This window comes from Schistocerca gregaria, chromosome X, assembly GCF_023897955.1.
Source record: "Schistocerca gregaria isolate iqSchGreg1 chromosome X, iqSchGreg1.2, whole genome shotgun sequence".
Taxonomy (NCBI): Eukaryota; Metazoa; Arthropoda; class Insecta; order Orthoptera; family Acrididae; genus Schistocerca; species Schistocerca gregaria.
Genome location: NC_064931.1, coordinates 694,695,783 through 694,714,761, shown reverse-complemented (window position 1 = coordinate 694,714,761; position 18,979 = coordinate 694,695,783). Strand labels below are relative to the sequence as shown.

General features: G+C 42.8%; 1 protein-coding gene across 1 annotated transcript in view; it reads right to left on the bottom strand.

The window, feature by feature from the left end:
* LOC126298483 (sodium-dependent transporter bedraggled) overlaps positions 1–17,874 on the bottom strand; it is a 673,679-nt gene extending 655,805 nt beyond the window's left edge. Inside the window, exon 1 of the mRNA XM_049989817.1 lies at positions 17,804–17,874. The gene's annotated coding sequence lies outside the window, so the exon portion shown is untranslated. The remainder of the gene's footprint in view (positions 1–17,803) is intronic.
* Between the last annotated feature and the right edge of the window lie 1,105 nt (positions 17,875–18,979).

Here is an 18,979-nt window from a genome sequence, read left to right as displayed (position 1 = left end):
TCTAGGCGGTTTCCTGCAAATTGTAGCTTAACTCACGAAGTTTTTATGGATGCACTTCCGCATCTGTTTTGTTTTCTCCCTCTTTTGTTACAGGTAGCGCAATTTATGAGTGCTGCTGTCACAATGACGGCTCTGCAGGAGACAGCGCAATTTGTTTTGTGGTTTTATCAAACACGGTCACCTATTACAGTTCAGCGACAGTTTCGAAAGGCCTATGGTCGAGGTACACCAGATGTGATGAGCTTCAATGGATGATATGAAAACTTTAAAGAGAGTGGCAGGTATTGTGACGAGGCAGGAAGCGGTAGAGCACGAGTGAGTGACGACACACCATTTCATCGCAGTCCGCGGAAATCGGCGGCCGTCTTTCCAGAGAAGCGGGCATTGCCTCAGAGTACTGTGGCCTACGTTTTACACGATGGCTGTATTTCCATACATGCAAAGTGCAACTCTTGCGAGCTGCTGTAGAGACGGTGACGGAAGAGACATAGGGTGTTGAACACACGCTCAGGAACGACTTCAACAATGTGGGATTCCTTTATGCTCACCCTGCATAGTCTTCTACGCTTTGGGGAATGACAAATGCGAGCTAGCATTTTCATTCAGGTATCTTTAAACTCTTCATTTGAATTGTGAGTAACTTGGGAAAAGTACAAACGTAGTGCTACAGTCGCCTATAGTTCTTGGTTCCCTGGAGAGAACCGCAAGGAAACTTAAGAAAGATATCCGGAGCAAAACTGTGAAATCGTAAAATGGTGAAGTAGAGATATTGCATTGACTGAAGTGTGTTTCGTACAAAGCTTAAATATTATCTTTAGTTTAAAAATATGTTCCAAATAAAAGTACTCGCAAGTTACGCTCATGTTATATACTTCTTTTCTTTCCTTGAAACACTTTTTCGTCATTCTTCTATCAAATATAGTATTAAACGAAATAATTTACATTTTCTTAAATTTTATAATAAGAATTTTTCGCGTGCCCAGTTCGTGTGTGCGCCGTAGATTTTCGTGTAAACGTCGGAACAAAATCGTAACAAGTGTTCCGTATTAATATGTTATTTAACTATCAATTCCTTTCATGTAGGCCTTACACAGAGACGTATAACGGTTACAGAATAGATAAATCGTAAGTTTGGACTACCGTTGGTCGCTATGGCAACTACATAAAATCTTTGCGCCGTTATCTCATTTCTATATCGACGCTGCCGCAGCTCTCGCATCGACTCGACACAGAGCTTTTTAGGCTTTTTGGATTCCTTTCCACTCGATATTCTCTCTGACTCGCGTTTTATATAATTCCGAGCATATTTACTTGTCATATGCTACAACATCTTTCATTACTTTGTAATTTTCAACTGAGTACCGATTAAACCTTATATTCCGGAGGACATTTTCATAGTGTCAGTTTGGGTCCTAGTAAAACTCCGACAACTCTTTACAGTGACACCCGATTCAATATCCTGCTTACACGTGTTTCCACGCTACACCAGTGTATAACTCTATACAAAGCTAATAGACCCTACCTAACAATCACGTTCGTGCGTCTATACTGGTACGATGACATCACAAGCAAAACAAACACGTACAGACGTGATCTACCCTTTGTAGGCTCAACTATTATTTATCCGTTATTAACCTCGTACTTTTAGCAATTCAAGTCTGAGGGTATTTTGGCACACGAGGAGGTTCGACCGATTAGTGAACAGACATTTTCACTTCAAATTATAATAGGAATCATTTGCTTAACATTGCTAGAGTACTCGAATATGACTTACTAGAATGATACGACGAGGATCTAAGAGAGAACAGCAGGTCTTTTGCTAGTTGCGGAGTTCGGATGCCAGTTGTAAGGACATGTTTCGACAAGCTGCGGAGTTGGTATGTTGAGTAAGTAAAGTTGCGGAATTAGTGTGAGCCGGGATTTTCAGTCTGACATCCTAGCTAGTGGTGTCTATGTAAAAAGGATGTGGGCGTTTACTCACCGCTTGCCCGAGTGCAGACTGCTTGGGTGCTCCCGATCAGCTTGTGTCTATTTTCGCTTACTCAGCACACGGGATCTGGTACGCACCGCTACTCAGAGATCACAACAGATCCGTAACAACAGCCAAAGGCGTCCGATTCTCAGAGAGAACCGCCATTAAATTTGCGGCTTCTTGTGCTGCTTTCAGGAAGAGCGGGTACAGTTCGTTCCCTACATCACACTCAGAGACATTACTGCGGTGTAAGAGCCGATTGTACTAACTTCGCTGAATGGAAATCAATGTTCGCCTTAGTTAAGAAACTGGAAAATCTTCGCCTGTTCGCTATTTTGTGTGAGAGCAGCCTTGCATAGAATGAACGAGGTTCGGTGTCATCCTGATGATCATAAAAAAGTCTTTGCACGCCTCCAAATCAACAGAAGGATCGTACAAACACACCGTTGTGTGACCGTCCCACAGACACATGAATACGGAGGACGTATTTGCAGGCATCTTTGGCCTAGAGAACCAACTGAAAGTGCTGAAAACAAGTAAGTCACCAGGTTCGGTCTGAATACCAGTTCACTTTTACACAGAGTACGCTGCAACATTTATCGCGAATCTTACGCCCAGAGCAAAGTGCCAATTGACTGCAAAAATAAATAAATAAATAAATAAATAAATAAAAAATAAAAAAAATAAAAAAAGCGGAGTTGACTCGTTTACATAAGAAGGATAAAAAAAACGGACCCGCAAAACTACAGACTAGACTCCTTAACATCGGTTTGTTGCAGAATAATTGAGCATATTCTGACATCGAATATACACTGAGGAGCCAAAGGACCTGGTACAACTGCCTAATATCGTGTAGGGCCCCCGCGAGGATGCAGAAGTGCCGCAACACGACGTGGTATGGACTCGACTAATGTCTGAAGTAGTGCTAGAAGGGACTGACATCATGAATCCTTCAAGGCTGTCTATAAATCCGTCAGAGTGCGAGGAGGTGGAGATCTCTTCTGAACAGCGCGTTGCGAGGTATCACAGATATGCTCAATATTGTTCATGTCTGGGGAGTTTGGTGGCCAGCGGAAGTGTTTAAACTCAGAAGAGCGTTCCTGGAGCCACTCTGTAGCAATTCTGGTACTGTGGGGTGTCGTATTGTCCTGATGGAATTGCCCAAATCCGACGAAATGCACAATGGACATGAATGGATGCACGTGATGAGACAGGAAGCTTACGTACGTGTCACCTGTCTAAGTTGTATCTACAAGTATCAGGGGGTCACATATCACTCCAGCTGCACACGCCCCACACCATTACAGAGCTTCTACCAGCGTGAACAGTCCCATGTTGACATGCAGGGTCAACTGATTCATGAGGTTGTGTCCATACGCCTACACGTCCAACCATACGATTCAATTTGAGACTGAGGCTCGTCCGACCAGGCAACATGTTTACAGTTATCAACAATCCAACGTCAGTGTTGACGGGCCCGTACGAGGAGTAAAGCCTTGTGTCATCCAGTCATCAAGGATTCACGAGTGGGCCTTCGGCTCCGAAAGCCCATATAGATGATGTTTCGTTGATTCGTTCGTGCGCTGATACTTGTTGATGGCCCAGCATTGAAATGTGCAGCAATTTTTTGAAGTGTTGCACTTCTGCCACGTTGAACAATTCTCTTCAGTCGTCGTTGGTTCAATTGTTGCAGGATCTTTTTCCGGCTGCAGAGATGTCGGAGATTTGATTTTTTACCCGATTCTTGATATTCACAGTACATTCGTGAAATAGTCGTACGGGAAAATCCCCACTTCATCGCTACCTCGGAGATTGTGTGTCCCATCGCTCGTGCGCCGACTATAACACCACGTTGGAACTCGCTTAAATCTTGATAACCTGCTATTCTAGCGCCAGTAACCAATCTAAGAACTGCGCCAAAAACTTTTTGTCTTATATAGGCGCTACCGGCCGCAGCGCGAAACTCTACCTGTTTATATATCCCTGTATTTGAATATGCATGCTTATACCAGTTGCTTTGGCACTCCAGTGTAATAAAATTCCCTGATTTGGGAGAGCTTCTGTTCACAAACCGGTACGAATTTGGAAAGCATCGCGCGTGCGAAACTCTGCATGCCCTTTTCTCATATCATGCGGGAAATGGATGAAGGGCAACAGGCAGATTCCATATTCCCAGATTTCCGGATAGCGTTTGACACTGTGCCGCACTGTACACTGTTAACGAAGGTACGACCTTACGGAACAAGTTCCAAGATTTCTGACTGGGTCAAAAACGTAAGTAATAGAACTCATATATAACTGACTGGGCTGAAATGTTGAAAGAACTAATAGAACTCAGTACGTTGTCCTCTTCGTCATCTGGTTATCAGAGGCAAGGGTATCTTCAGGAGTGCCAAAGGGAAGTGTGATATGACCCCTCGTATTAGGTATATGCATTAATGATCTGACAGACAGCGTGAGCAGCAATCTGCGGATGTTTGCTGATGGCGTCATGGTTTACGTGGAGGTGTCGTCATCGAGTGGCTGTAGGAAGATGTAAGATTATTTAGACAACATTTTAATATGAAGTGTAATTGGAACTTGACACAGATGTTTAAAAGTGTTAAGTTGATGGAGATAAGTAGGAAAAACAATCCCGCTACGTTCGAATATAGGATTATTAGTGTGCTACTTGATAACCTTATGCTGTCTATGTTGTACCGGTTGTTTTATGAAACTATGACTGTTTTCACAATAAAAGTTCAAATAAAACAATTTATGTCAGACACTTTTTTATGTTTCTCCCACGACGCCTTTCCAGAGTTTACACTCTCATCTTCTGGTGGAAATCAGCGATATCTTGTTACATGTGTACCAGCTGGTCGTAGCTAGATGTCTGTTTTGGTTTCATTTTGTTACAAAAAGTATAACAGGAACTGCCGGTCGGGGTGGCCGAGCGGTTCTAGGCGCTACAGTTTGGAACCGCGCGACCGCTACGGCGCAAGTTCGAATCCTGCCCCGGGCATGGGTGTGTGTGATGTCCTTAGGGTAGTTAAGTTTAAATACTTCTAAGTTCTAGGGGACTGATGCCCTCAGAAGATAAGTCCCATAGTGCTCAGAGCCATTTGAACCATGTAACAGGCACTTGTTGTCGTTATATGGCAGTAAGATTACACACTTGAAATGCTGAATGAGCTACGATCTGTTCCAGTGCATAGAACGGTGTATTTCGTCATGAATGAACATTCTTGACTTGATTTTTCAAAATAGTTCGAATGGCTCTGAGCACTATGGGACGTAACATCTGAAGTCATTAGTTCCCTAGAACTTAGAACTACTTAAACCTAACTAACCTAAGGACATCACACACATCCATGCCCGAGACAGAATTCGAACCTGCGACCGTAGCGGTCACGCGGTTCCAGACTGAAGCGCCTAAAACCGCTCGGCCACAGAGGCCGGCATTTTATTTTTCACACAGAAACACAACCACTAGTATAAACACACCAAAGATATGGTACTTTGCCTCAGAGTTTATTATTAGCTAGTTTACATTGTGGATCAGAGATACATTATTTCTTTCTTTACATGTTTTTAAAAGTATTACATTGCACAATAAATGTCAGTAAAAAAAATAAAATACATAAACTAAATGTGTAACTATTTTATCTGTTGTATTCTATGTTGCTATCATATATTTTGCAATGTAATACTTTGAAAGAGATGTTGTAAATAAAGAAATAATTTTATAATTGCTATATATATCTCAATATAAACTAGCTAAGAATGATATCTGAGGCAAAGTACCACAGCTTTACATCGGTACAATCTTTGGTGTGTTTATATCAGTAGTTCGTGTTTCTGTGTGAAAACTGAAGTCAAAAATGTTCAGTTATGACGAACTACAGGGTTCTGTATGCTGTAACAGATTTTAAGTAACTTTGTCACCATTTCATATGTGTAATTTTAGTGCCATATGACGACAAACAAGTGCCTGCCGTTTTTTTTTTTTTTGGAGCAGAATGAAACCAAACAAACAACTAGGTGCATTCAGCTGGTACATATGTAACAAGATACCTCCGTTTTCCACCTGAAGATGAGAGTATAAACTCTCGAAACGCGTCGTGGGAGAAAAATAAAAAGTGAGTGACACAGATAAAGTGTTTTATTTGACCTTTTGTGTATTGCTTGATACTGTCTCGTAATATTAATTTCGACGCGGGACGTCGCAAAGCGATATGAAACGGAACGAGCTCGTAAGGACAAAAGTAGGAAGAGGAATGGTCGACTTCGGTTTATTGGAAGAATTTTAGCAAAGTGCGGTTCATCTGTGAAGGAGATCGCTATAGAACATTAGTCCGACTCATTCTTGAGAGTCTGCTCGAGCGTTTAGGATCCCCAGCACGTCGAATTTTTTTCTGTAACGTACTTTCTCTTTTCCTCTTATGGCAAAGACTTGTTACCGCGAAAATTGCCGTATTGCACCGTAGTTCTGCTGCTTGACTAGGGACAGAGCAGGCTTCCAAGCGGAATTTAGGCAAAAATCTCTTTACCTGTTGATATGGTCTCAGCAACTTTCTTAACGACAGTGTCTCAGTAACTGGAGATGCATGACAGAATCTCTATGTTATTATGTCCCATGTAATGCATCACATGCACGCTGGAATCTCTACATTCTTGTATTCCATGGAATATCCTGGCGAGCACTTCCAGCTTCTGAGATTTTATTATTAATGAAGATGTTGGAATTAATCTAGGAAGTGACGATATAAATATATATAGAGGTCACTGCCTACGCTCTGCTTCGAATCCTGCTATCTCCCGATGAAACAACAGAGAGGGGGGGGGGGGGGGGGGGGGGGGAAGGGGGAGTTAGCGCCAGCTGGTTCCTGTTGGTTGTCACAGTTTCGGTACGGTATCGATAACGTCTGACGTTGGTCATCTTTGCCTGAGCTGTTTGCAGTGTGTCGTCTTTTCGCATACGTCGTCCTTTGGTTCCGGGTTGGGGCAATCCCGCGCGTGACAAAAAAAAAAAAAAAAAAAAAAAAAAAAAAAAAAAAAAAAAAAAAAAAAATTGCTCTGAGCACTATGGGACTCAACTGCTGTGGTCATCAGTCCCCTAGAACTTAGAACTACTTAAACCTAACTAACCTAAGGACATCACACACATCCATGCCCGAGGCAGGATCCGAACCTGCGACCGTAGCAGTCGTGCGGTTCCGGACTGCGCGCCTAGAACCGCGAGACCACCGCCGCGCGCGACAGTTCGAGTTGCTACGCACGGCCATCTCTCGTCGCATTTGTGCCTTAAACACAACGGAGTCTTCACCTGTCGAAATACTGCCGCTTGGCGAGGACGTTACCAGGCTGTATTCCCGAAAGTTATCTGAATATTCGATATCCCGGCAGAAGTTCGCGTATCACAACAAAAAATCTATTTAGACCAGTAGATCAATATTTTTGCTTATACGCCTTCATGTATGCGAATGGTTAAACCAAACACTTCATCATACTTTCCAGATTAGCTTCAGTATATACCTGTTTCAGGATTGTATCTCACAGAAGATAGATATGATGTAGGCCACGTTAGTGATATTAAAGTTACCATACAAAATGGCCAAGAAAATGATAACGAGAACATGTGCTAAATATTTCGAACAACTTTGATAAAACGCGTAATTGTGTTGTAGATGAACAGTAATTCAGTAACATACACAAAGCACTATGTTATGGTACAAAATATTAGTTGGCTCCCACAAAAGCACAATAAGCCCTATGGAGCTTTGTAGAACTGGTAGCAGCCGGTAATTTCAGCCGTAATGGGATGTGCTCGTTGCTTGTATGGCTCAACGTGGAGATGTGACACAATGCCTATTGCCACACTGTGAATAAAGTTTCCGATTTGTCTTGGATCTACGCGGACTGTTCAACGCGTGTACTAGAAATGGTGTATCACTCGTATACATGTAAGAACAGTGGTTGTAGAAACATCCTAACCGACAGGGAGCAAGCGTAACGCCCAGTCGGTGACAATCGGTTTGAAACCCTAAAAACTTCTGTTCTCAGTGAATGCAGGTCTATCTCGACCAGTTTCAGAGCGAACATTGCGAAGTTAAAAACGAAACTAGACTGTAAACTAATCTCCGTCTCGGAAGACCGTGACGGAGCTGACCGACCGCCGTGTCATCCTCTGCCTATATGTCATTCTCACCCTACAAGCGTCGCTAGGTGCGGATGGGAAGGGTCATAGGGTGACCATGCAGCTCTCCCGGTCGTTTCCAGTTTTCGTGACCGGAGCCGCTACTTCTCACTCAAGTTGTGGTGGTGGTTAGTGTTTAAAGTCCCGTCGACAACGCGGTCATTGGAAACGGAGCGCAAGCTCTGGTTAGGGAAGGATTGGGAAGGAAATCGGCCGTGCCCTTTCAAAGGAACCACCTCAGCTTTTGCCTGAAACGATTTAGGGAAATCACGGAAAACCTAAATCAGGATGGCTGGAGACGGGATTGAACCGTCGTCCTCCCGAATGCGAGTCCAGTGTTTCTCACTCAAGTACACTCCTGGAAATGGAAAAAAGAACAGATTGACACCGGTGTGTCAGACCCACCATACTTGCTCCGGACACTGCGAGAGGGCTTTACAAGCAATGATCACACGCACGGCACAGCGGACACACCAGGAACCGCGGTGTTGGCCGTCGAATGGCGCTAGCTGCGCAGCATTTGTGCACCGCCGCCGTCAGTGTCAGCCAGTTTGCCGTGGCATACGGAGCTCCATCGCAGTCTTTAACACTGGTAGCATGCCGCGACAGCGTGGACGTGAACCGTATGTGCAGTTGACGGACTCTGAGCGAGGGCGTATAGTGGGCATGCGGGAGGCCGGGTGGACGTACCGCCGAATTGCTCAACACGTGGGGCGTGAGATCTCCACAGTACATCGATGTTGTCGCCAGTGGTCGGCGGAAGGTGCACGTGCCCGTCGACCTGGGACGGACCGCAGCGACGCACGGATGCACGCCACGACCGTAGGATCCTACGCAGTGCCGTAGGGGACCGCATCGCCACTTCCCAGCAAATTAGGGACACTGTTGCTCCTGGGGTATCGGCGAGGACCATTCGCAACCGTCTCCATGAAGCTGGGCTACGGTCCCGCACACCGTTAGGCCGTCTTCCGCTCACGCCCCAACATCGGGCAGCCCGCCTCCAGTGGTGTCGCGACAGGCGTGAATGGAGGGACGAATGGAGACGTGTCGTCTTCAGCGATGAGAGTCTCTTCTGCCTTGGTGCCAATGATGATCGTATGCGTGTTTGGCGCCGTGCAGGTGAGCGCCACAATCAGGACTGCATACGACCGAGGCACACAGGGCCAACACCCGGCATCATGGTGTGGGGAGCGATCTCCTACGCTGGCCGTACACCTCTGGTGATCGTCGAGGGGACACTGAATAGTGCACGGTACATCCAAATCGACATCGAACCCATCGTTCTACCATTCCTAGACCGGCAAGGGAACTTGCTGTTCCAACAGGACAATGCACGTCCGCATGTATCCCGTGCCACTCAACGTGCTCTAGAAGGTGTAAGTCAACTACCCTGGCCAGCAAGATCTCCGGATCTGTCCCCCATTGAGCATGTTTGGGACTGGATGAAGCGTCGTCTCACGCGTTCTTCACGTCCAGCACGAACGCTGGTCCAACTGAGGCGCCAGGTGGAAATGGCATGGCAAGCCGTTCCACAGGAATACATCCAGCATCTCTACGATCGTCTCCATGAGAGAATAGCAGCCTGCATTGCTGCGAAAGGTGGATATACACTGTACTAGTGCCGACATTGTGCATGCTCTGTTGCCTGTGTCTATGTGCCTGTGGTTCTGTCAGTGTGATCATGTGATGTATCTGACCCCAGGAATGTGTCAATAAAGTTTCCCCTTCCTGGGACAATGGATTCACGGTGTTCTTATTTCAATTTCCAGGAGTGTATTTCCTCAACTTGCGTCACAAGGGCTGAGTGCACCCCGCTTGCCAACAGCGCTCGGCAGACCGGATGGTGCCCCTTCCAAATGCTAACTAAGTCCGACAGCGCTTAACTTCGGTAATCTGGTGGGAACAGTTGCTACCAGTGCGGCAACGCCGCTGGACGTTGCGAAGTTAACAGCACGCAAATGATATTAGGGTGTCGGGTTCCAAGACTTGACCCAGTTACGTCGAAACAGAATTATTGCTGTGGGCATTCCCGTCTTCGAAGGTAACAGCCGTGTTCACAGAGCTCCGCGTATACATTTCTGGTTTGACGAAGAGTCAGGCACGGTATGTCACTTCGACTGTCATCTGGTCTTAATACAATTGAAAATATCTGCAATTATTTTGGAATAGCGGGTGAAACGTAGCAATTTAGTAGCTCTTGCCCCTAGGGGATATCGCCAATGAATGGCTACAACTACAGTGCGTCTCGTAAGTTTTGTGACAAACATTGTGCACAATATGTCTGGATATGAAAGAATTTATGATTGTTAATACGGAAATAAAAGATGTTAGAGGTAGTTAGTAATATTCCAGCACGAAAATGGAAGAACATGCCGAGAAATAGCAACGTTACTCAATATGAAGAAAAGTACTGTAGGGAACGTCGTCTGACGGTATAAATTTGAAGACAGGATTGAAAATCTGTCACAGACAGGCCGTCCAAGGGTATTTGTGAAGAGAGAAGAGAGGGCAATAGTGCAAAAGGTCAAGAAAGATCCACGAATCACAGCTACACGGATTGCCATTGAGGCTGAGGAAGAGTTTGGGAAGAAGGCCAGTCCTAGCACAATCAGACGAGTACTGTACACAGAAAATTACCATGTGCGGACTGCAAGAAGGAAGCCTCACATCACATTTGCCAAGAGGAAGAAGGGGCTGCTATTCGCAAGGGAACACACAAACAAGAACATGTAGCGGTGGAATCAAGAAATTTTTTCGGATGAATCGAATTTTAACGTATCAGGAGCGGATGGACGAATAATGCTCTGGCGGCAGCTGGAAGAAAAAAAATACAAATTATAGTAAAACATGGCAGGGACATGTTTTGGTTTGGGGTTGCATGTCGACCCAGGGAGTGGGTGAGCAGGTCTTAATTGACGAAACAATGGATAAAAATGTGTTCCTGCAGATTATAAGGGACAATTTGAAAAAGAGCGCAGATAATATGGGAATTGGAGACTGATTCAAATTTTATCACGACAACGAACCCAAACATACCGCCTATATTGTACGGTTGTGTCTCCTGTACAACTGTCCAAACGTTGTCAATCCCCCTCCACAAAGTCTGGACATGAACCCCAGAGAGAATTTATGGGATGCGTGAGAAAGAAATATTCGAAAAGTTCCCATACCGTCCAAACAAGACGTCAGGAGACGTCTCCAAGAGGAATGGGAAAATCCAAGTATTTCGTACTTCCAGAAGCTTGTACAAAGTATGCCTAAACGGCTGACAAGTATTACAACGTCGCGGTGGAAGTACAACGTACTAATTCCTCATTATTCCCTAGTTTTTGGTTTATTTCTGCACTTTGTGCCACAACTTTTGCGAAGGCAAATCTGTGTTATTTCAAATAAATATGAAATTATTTGTATTTTGAGAGTCATTAAATGAAGTAAAATGCCCAATTTACTGCTCTGTGAATATCATTCTGTCTGTTGGAAGAACAAACATAACACGTTTAATTATCTGTTATTTCTCAAAGTAATATACAAAACTGTTCTATTTGTCCCAAAACTTATGAAAGGTACCGTATGTATGGCAGACCTGAAGAAAGTTGTGAACCCTCTTCCTCGCAGAATTGAGGTCGTTATGAAGGCTAAAGAGTATTCGTGTCAAGTACCCTGACTTAGACTTTTTTGTCTAGTGCGCTGCTCATAGGGTATGAACGATTAATAAAACCTGTAAATTTAAAAAATAAGTAGGGCGATGGCTCTAGCAAATATGAATATAAATATTAATGTCTGCAGAAACTGTAGATGACACTAAAAGCAATGGAGGGCCGCAGAGAAACGTCAGCGATATTTTCCAGGTGGCACAATACTGTATTGCTTGCCTGGCAGCACGAACCAGAAACGTTACGTCACGTGTGCCACATACCTCGCATCTCGCTCGCTGTGTCTGCTGCTTCTTGTTTTCCAACAAGGCTGTCCAACTATTTTTCTCACCGTTTCCACCATCTTCACGTCTGTGGCTGTCAAATCTAAAAATATCGCGAGAAACACGAATATGCACGGGCAACTGTGAAAAGTATTCTGGATATTTCTGCTGTGGAGCATCTTTAGGAAACTAACTACTGTGCTGCCAAGAACGTATACTACTGAGTTTAGATTCCGTAGTCATTAATTCCCACGTGCAACTTGGAAAATCAAATACAGTGTGTGAAGGAAACTAAAAAGGTAACCAGTTGTCTGTTTTTGACTTTCATCGAGTACACGGATGTTTAGTCTCCTTTAATACTTTCAATTCCTCTTGCGAGAAAATTCTTAAGCTCACTTGGATCGAAGGTAGGGGATAAATTACTGTCTGTAGATATAGCTTTTCTGCAGTCTTTGACTTTTAGAATATATTCGTATGTTGGTAACACAGTTTGCACCCGACTGAATACAATCATATGGTAATTTTTAAACATTTTTACAAATCAAATTTTTCCCAGTCATCTATTATACTATAATATTGCTAATTAAGTTACACACAGTTCACATATTTGTTACATGTTTACCCTTAACATATCAGTACTCTCCAAAAATTCTAAACAAAATTGCTAGTATCATAGAAGACAGTTCTTTAAGTATGCAAACGTCTGCATTCGGCAATTGGAAATTTCTGTTAGTACTTTAGGATGTAATAGTCATAGTAAAACATGTCTTCAATCGCAAAATATACAGATAACTATCCAAATAAATATATGTGTGTAAAGCTTGCTTTAATAGGTAAATGCCGGTTGAATAAATAACCAGCCAAGCAGAAACTTTCGTGATAGCAGCAAGCTCTCCTCCGAGTTGAATAAGAATCTCGACCGGTGATAATTCAAGTACAGATAGGGAAAATCTAGTGCAGTTATGGGTATACACATAATTCTAAAAAATTCAAGATGTTGTCATGTTTACTTATGAAGCAGTCGTAAGTGAAATGGTTATTCAGCTTCATAATGATTGCAGATTCATGTCGCAGTCTGTTGATCCTTAGTCTCTAAAATGACGTTGATTTTGATTCGTTTTAGATCCATCTTCAGTCCTCCTCTGTACTAACCAGAAGACTTAAATATACGCTACTTGTTTATTTTATTTTCGAAGCAATCTGTACCAAATGATTGGAAAATACATATTGTGCAATGCAAATCTTTTATATTTCACTTTTAGTGCTATCATCCATTTATAAATTGTAAGTATCGTTTGTCGCACACGTTTACCGATTTGTTAGATGTCATCAATTTTGTTTCGGGCACTGCCGAATCGTAAAAGGCAGTAAATGATACTGCTGATATACAACAAGCTGGGTAACGTGTTCAGAAGTTGTTTACAGCCTAGAAAGCGAGGTTAACACGAAAAAGATCAGTTTCAGAATTAAATTCCAGATATTTATTGTGTGCTTAGACCATACATTATCATTTCAGTGTTCTGGAATACAAAACGGAAATTAATACATACAGTCTTAGACCATAGATGATTATCTATGGTCTAGGACTGTATGTATTAACTTCAGTCGAGTATTTCAGAACACTGAGAATGCTTCGAAAGTAAAGAATCGAAGCGCCTATGGTTACATCACAAGTGTTCTACCTAGTTGCAAAGATGGACTGTATATAAAGGGAAGTAATAAATATTCATTTTAGTTTTGGGACGAGATTCAGGATATAAAAATCCTATCAGGCGTTATATAGTTTTTCTTATGTCAAATCGTATTCTCTTATACTTCTAAAACCAAACTATTTTATTCTACCGTTTAGCAGCAATATTTACACCAGTATCCAATCCAATAAAGTCAGAAAGTTTGCTTGGTGATGAAGAAACCTTAGTTTTTGTGCCACGTAAGTTTTACATGTGAAAAAGTAACAGAACCTTTTAACGCGACAGTTATGACTCTGTAAAAGCATCTCAGAAGTAATTAGTTAAATGTGAGATATTTCAGGTGATTGGCTGCTGTTACTTTGTGTGATATACACAACAGTAATCAGCTAAAATGGTCGCCAAGATCACGCAGAACTGTAAAGTGAATGTCGAACTGCACGTCTACTGACACCGCCAGGTGCTCTCATTTTAGAAAGGGCGTGGGGCGAAGCTATTACTTACTAATTCTCTGTGTGCAGTGATACTAATGCCTTAATTTGCTAGGTGTTACATAGATAACTACAGAATATTTTAAAACCTCTTAGACAAAAGTATCCTTGTAATTTTACTCGTGGTATTCGCATACGAATTGCCTTTTATTCACCAGACGTATTTCAGTTTATAATGTCAGACATTTCTGTAAGAATCACGCACGAGATTCACAGACCAATGCCCACTCGTGCTGCAATTGCATACCTGCTTTTTGTACTACGCAGGGATCTTAAACGCTGAAATATCATTCAAAAATGAATTAACATGTTTTTGTTGATGACGAAGAATGACTTTTCTAATCTCTCGGCTTATGCCATTGTTCTTCTCCTTATACGTCATAGTACACATCAACATCTATGTGACGGAGAAAATTTCAGTGGTAAAACTAATTCTCTAGTCGAAACCTATCTACGCTTCGGAGTAGTTACCTAAGCTTACACGGCGGAACTACGTGACTACTAATGCTTTAGTTTATGGTGGTAGGTTTTGCCCTCATCCGGCTTATACAGTGGTCAAATAATATCTTTCGTGACACAGCGGCATTCTACACAGCTTGCATCTGGCGTAGATGAACTTCAACAACTAATAGAGTCTGAAAGCAAGTCTGGAAATGAACTGCAATAAGAATAAAATAACACAGACAACACAATATTGCAACTCATTATAATTCTCGTGTCACAACGCAAAACTTTTATCCGATCTACTTAAACAATTAACAAACCTGCTGAGAAATTTTAAGAATTCAGTACTAGTAATACAAAAACACAGCGTAAATAAATCTGTACGGTTCACAATGAAGTCATAGAGTCAGTTTCCTCTGTGTTCATAACAGCTGAAGACATAACGGGATGGATAGCAGAGTAATAGTAAAAGTAGCCTCGAACATTTTGGTAAAGTAAATAAAATCACAGAACGCAGCCTTTCCCTAAAGCAAACTAAACTAAATAACGTTTTCAGAGTTAAGCTTCGATCTGACGTGGATGGAAAGTTTATAGTCTGTGTATTAACAATAATGGCGATGAGGCATTAAGTTTTAAAGCTTCAGAAACAGAGCGTTAGACAGCTAGCAGCGGAAACATGGGTGTTGGGTATTACGGACGCAACAAAATCTGGAGTGGAAATGTGATGAAAATGAGATGCAGACGGGCAGGAGATTTAGCCACACGAATGGATGGTACATGGACCGAGGAAGTATTTCAGGTATTCAAAGACAGAACAAAACACAGAGATGACGACCTAAGCAGTGGGTTTCAAATGGCAGATTATATACGAAACAAAAATCACAAACAACGATGTCAAGATGTTGTCTGAGCCATCACGACCCTTCCTCAACTGTTTACAACAGGTTTTCATTAATGACTGTTTAGAGGTATCTCTGGCACCGTTCCGCGCAAATAGCTTAGCTACACCAGAATATAATTATCTGATCATTACTAGAACCAGAACGTGGCTTTCGCGGAGAAATAGTTGTATTTGTTGTAGTTATGTCGTCCTGTAACTAAACTGCTGACGAATGTTTTGTAGATACCACACCCCGCAGCCAACAAAAATTTATTTAAGACGATATGGTTGTTACTTTTGAGCTGCACGTTCCGATTTACTGTTCGTACTGTAGACATGATTCTGGTACAAAATTACAGATGAAGAATTCATCTGTATTGTTTTGACTTCGATTTGAACATAATGACCATTGGTAATGGAACTGTTCCGATACATCTCCAGCATGAACAATAAAGCAGATGTTCCATCTCCAAGGTAATAAACAGGTCATTTTTTAAAATGTGTTGTTTACGTTTCTTTCTGTATTGTTTACATTTCTTTTCGTGTGATATAGGTAATGTGGTTGAGTTCAAGTGCGAATTGAGGAATTTTCTGTTGAGGAAATTTCTACTACTGCTCTGCAGACTATATTTACAGAAACTTTCGAATTTATTGTTTCACTTTGGTTTATAATTATAAACAGCACTGTAATACAGTAACGTAAGATTATTTAGCTCTAATTCATTTACATAAAATCAAATGTACATCTGGACTTCTTTCCACATCCCGGATACCACTCTCCTTGGGATCCACGGAATACTACTACTCTAATATAATGTAATCTTCGGGCCACTGAAACTACATTTAAGCAATGACGAAACACAGATGTAAGTAAATAAACATGAACGTCCAGGACAGGAAATGCATAATGCACCTTGAATAAAATAACGATTTGTCGCAATATGACATATATTCGGTGTTTGGCGACAATAACAGAGTTAAATTGTAAGACCAACCATAATGAATAAAATAATGCACGATATGTCGATAATTATTACGTTGGGACCGTCTAATCACAACTAAATAAAACAATTATTGTGCCATAAGCGTTCCGCCTTTATTCTTTTCAAGGCATGTTTCGTGGCTGATTTTGTGGGTCTTGATCTACATGTTGTGTTCTTGTTTCTTAGTTTTAGCTATCTGAAATTTCGTTTTTTACACGTCAGAGCATTAGGAACTGAACACGCCCTTTGACGTTATCTTTCCGAAACATTACCGCAAAATGTGTGTTCAGTTCCTAATGCTGCGTAGTGTAAAAAACGAAATTTCAAATGGCAACTATCAAAAGAAGAACGGATGTAACAAAAGAACAAGAACACAGCATGTAGATCAACACTGAAGATGCCTTGAAAAGAATAAAGACGAAACGAGTATCGCACAAAAACTGTTTCATTCTGTTGTGATAAGACAGTCCCGAAGTAATAATATGAACATTCCGTAATATCTACTGAATTTTCCGTCAGTGCCTGACAGAACTTGATAATAAAATTGGAAAGTGTTTTCATCTGTAGTCTTAATACCGTAATATTACACGCCACTGAGGACGACAGACCTACAATAGTTGAAAATAATACAATTTTTTCACTTTTTTGATATGAAATACGACAAAGGTCAGAGGTAATACGGCAGCGTATCACGAAAACATCATGCTAAAAGTACCTTGTAGCAAATGACAGTGGAACATGCTGCATTCTATCACCAAGAAAAACGAAATTCACCTTCATGGAAAGCCAGCCTTAGGCTGAAGCTGACGGCGAGAAATATTGTCACAAGAATATTTGAAACGTTAGTTTTAGATTTTATGCGAGCGCAGAAGCGGTGGTACATAGTTTTCAAACACCTCCGGTGCGAAGACCGAGTTTTGACACTGAGCGCTGTCAAGTCGCGGTGGTCTGAGCGCACCCGGAAGGGAAGCCAGCGACAAATACCTGGGGACGCTGCTGGATCTCGGGGGCAGTCCACAGCATTTACACTCGATCACCAGCACTCCCGCGCCAGTCGTAAACAAACACGCACGCACTCTGGCAGCTCGCCTTACAGGTATAGGTGCCTCCTACAACAGCGACTTTTCTCTTCAGGGAAGCTCTGTGGCGGCGTGTCCGCGGAAGCTACTTGCGGAGCGTGTCCGGCGTGGTGAGGAATCGATATACGAGCAGCTGTTGACACGCGAGTGCCATGGTAACGGCGGTACTTACTTGCAATAGCAGCAGGCGGCTGTCCATGAGACCACAGGTTCCGTTAGAGCCGCCACACGGCACACTGAAGCCTCGGCGGCCGCCCGAGCCGCAGCCACCGCCCGCGCTGCCATCTGGTGGCGGCGCCGAGCAGCGCTGCGGCGCTACGTGACCTGTCGGCTGCGCTGCCACTGGCCACATACCGCTCCCGCTTTGTCCTCCTCTTATACCAAAACACAGCACGAAGACAGAATCTGGCTACAAAGAAGCAGTCGCTGTAGGGTTACAGTTCTTTTCTTAGCTGTTACTCTGCTCGCCTACAACTGACCAATACTTTTGTGTGTTATATCTGCAACAGTATCTATTTGACGATATCATTGTTTCTTCGTGCCTCTTAGGATGGATGCGAGCGGACAAATTACGCGACTATCGTGATATACAGGTTGTTACAAAAACGTACGGCCAAACTTTCAGGAAACATTCCTCACACACAAATAAAGAAAAGATTTTATGTGGACATGTGTCCGGAAACGCTTATTTCCATGTTAGAGCTCATTTTAGTTTCGTCACTATGTACTGTACTTCCTCGATTCACCGCCATGATTTCATACCGGATACTCTACCTCTGCTGCCAGAACATGTGCCTTTACTAGTACGACACAACATGTGGTTCATGCACGATGGAGCTCCTGCACATATCAGTCGAAGTGTTCGTACGCTTCTCAACAACAGATTCGGTGACCGATGGATTGGTAGAGGCGGACCAATTCCATGGCCTCCACGCTCCCCTGACCTCAACCCTCTTGACTTTCATTTATGGGGGCATTTGAAAGCTCTTGTCTACGCAACCCCGGTACCTAATGTAGAGACTCTTCGTGCTCGTATTATGGACGGCTGTGATACAATACGCCATTCTCCAGGGCTGCATCAGCGCATCAGGGATTCCATGCGACGGAGGGTGGATGCATGTATCCTTGCTAACGGAGGACATTTTGAACATTTCCTGTAACAAAGTGTTTGAAGTCACGCTGGTACGTTCTGTTGGTGTGTGTTTCCATTACATGATTAATGTGATTTGAAGAGAAGTAATAAAATGAGCTCTAACGTGGAAAGTAAGCGTTTCCGGACACATGTCCACATAACATATTTTCTTTCTTTGTGTGTGAGGAATGTTTCCTGAAAGTTTGGCCGTACCTT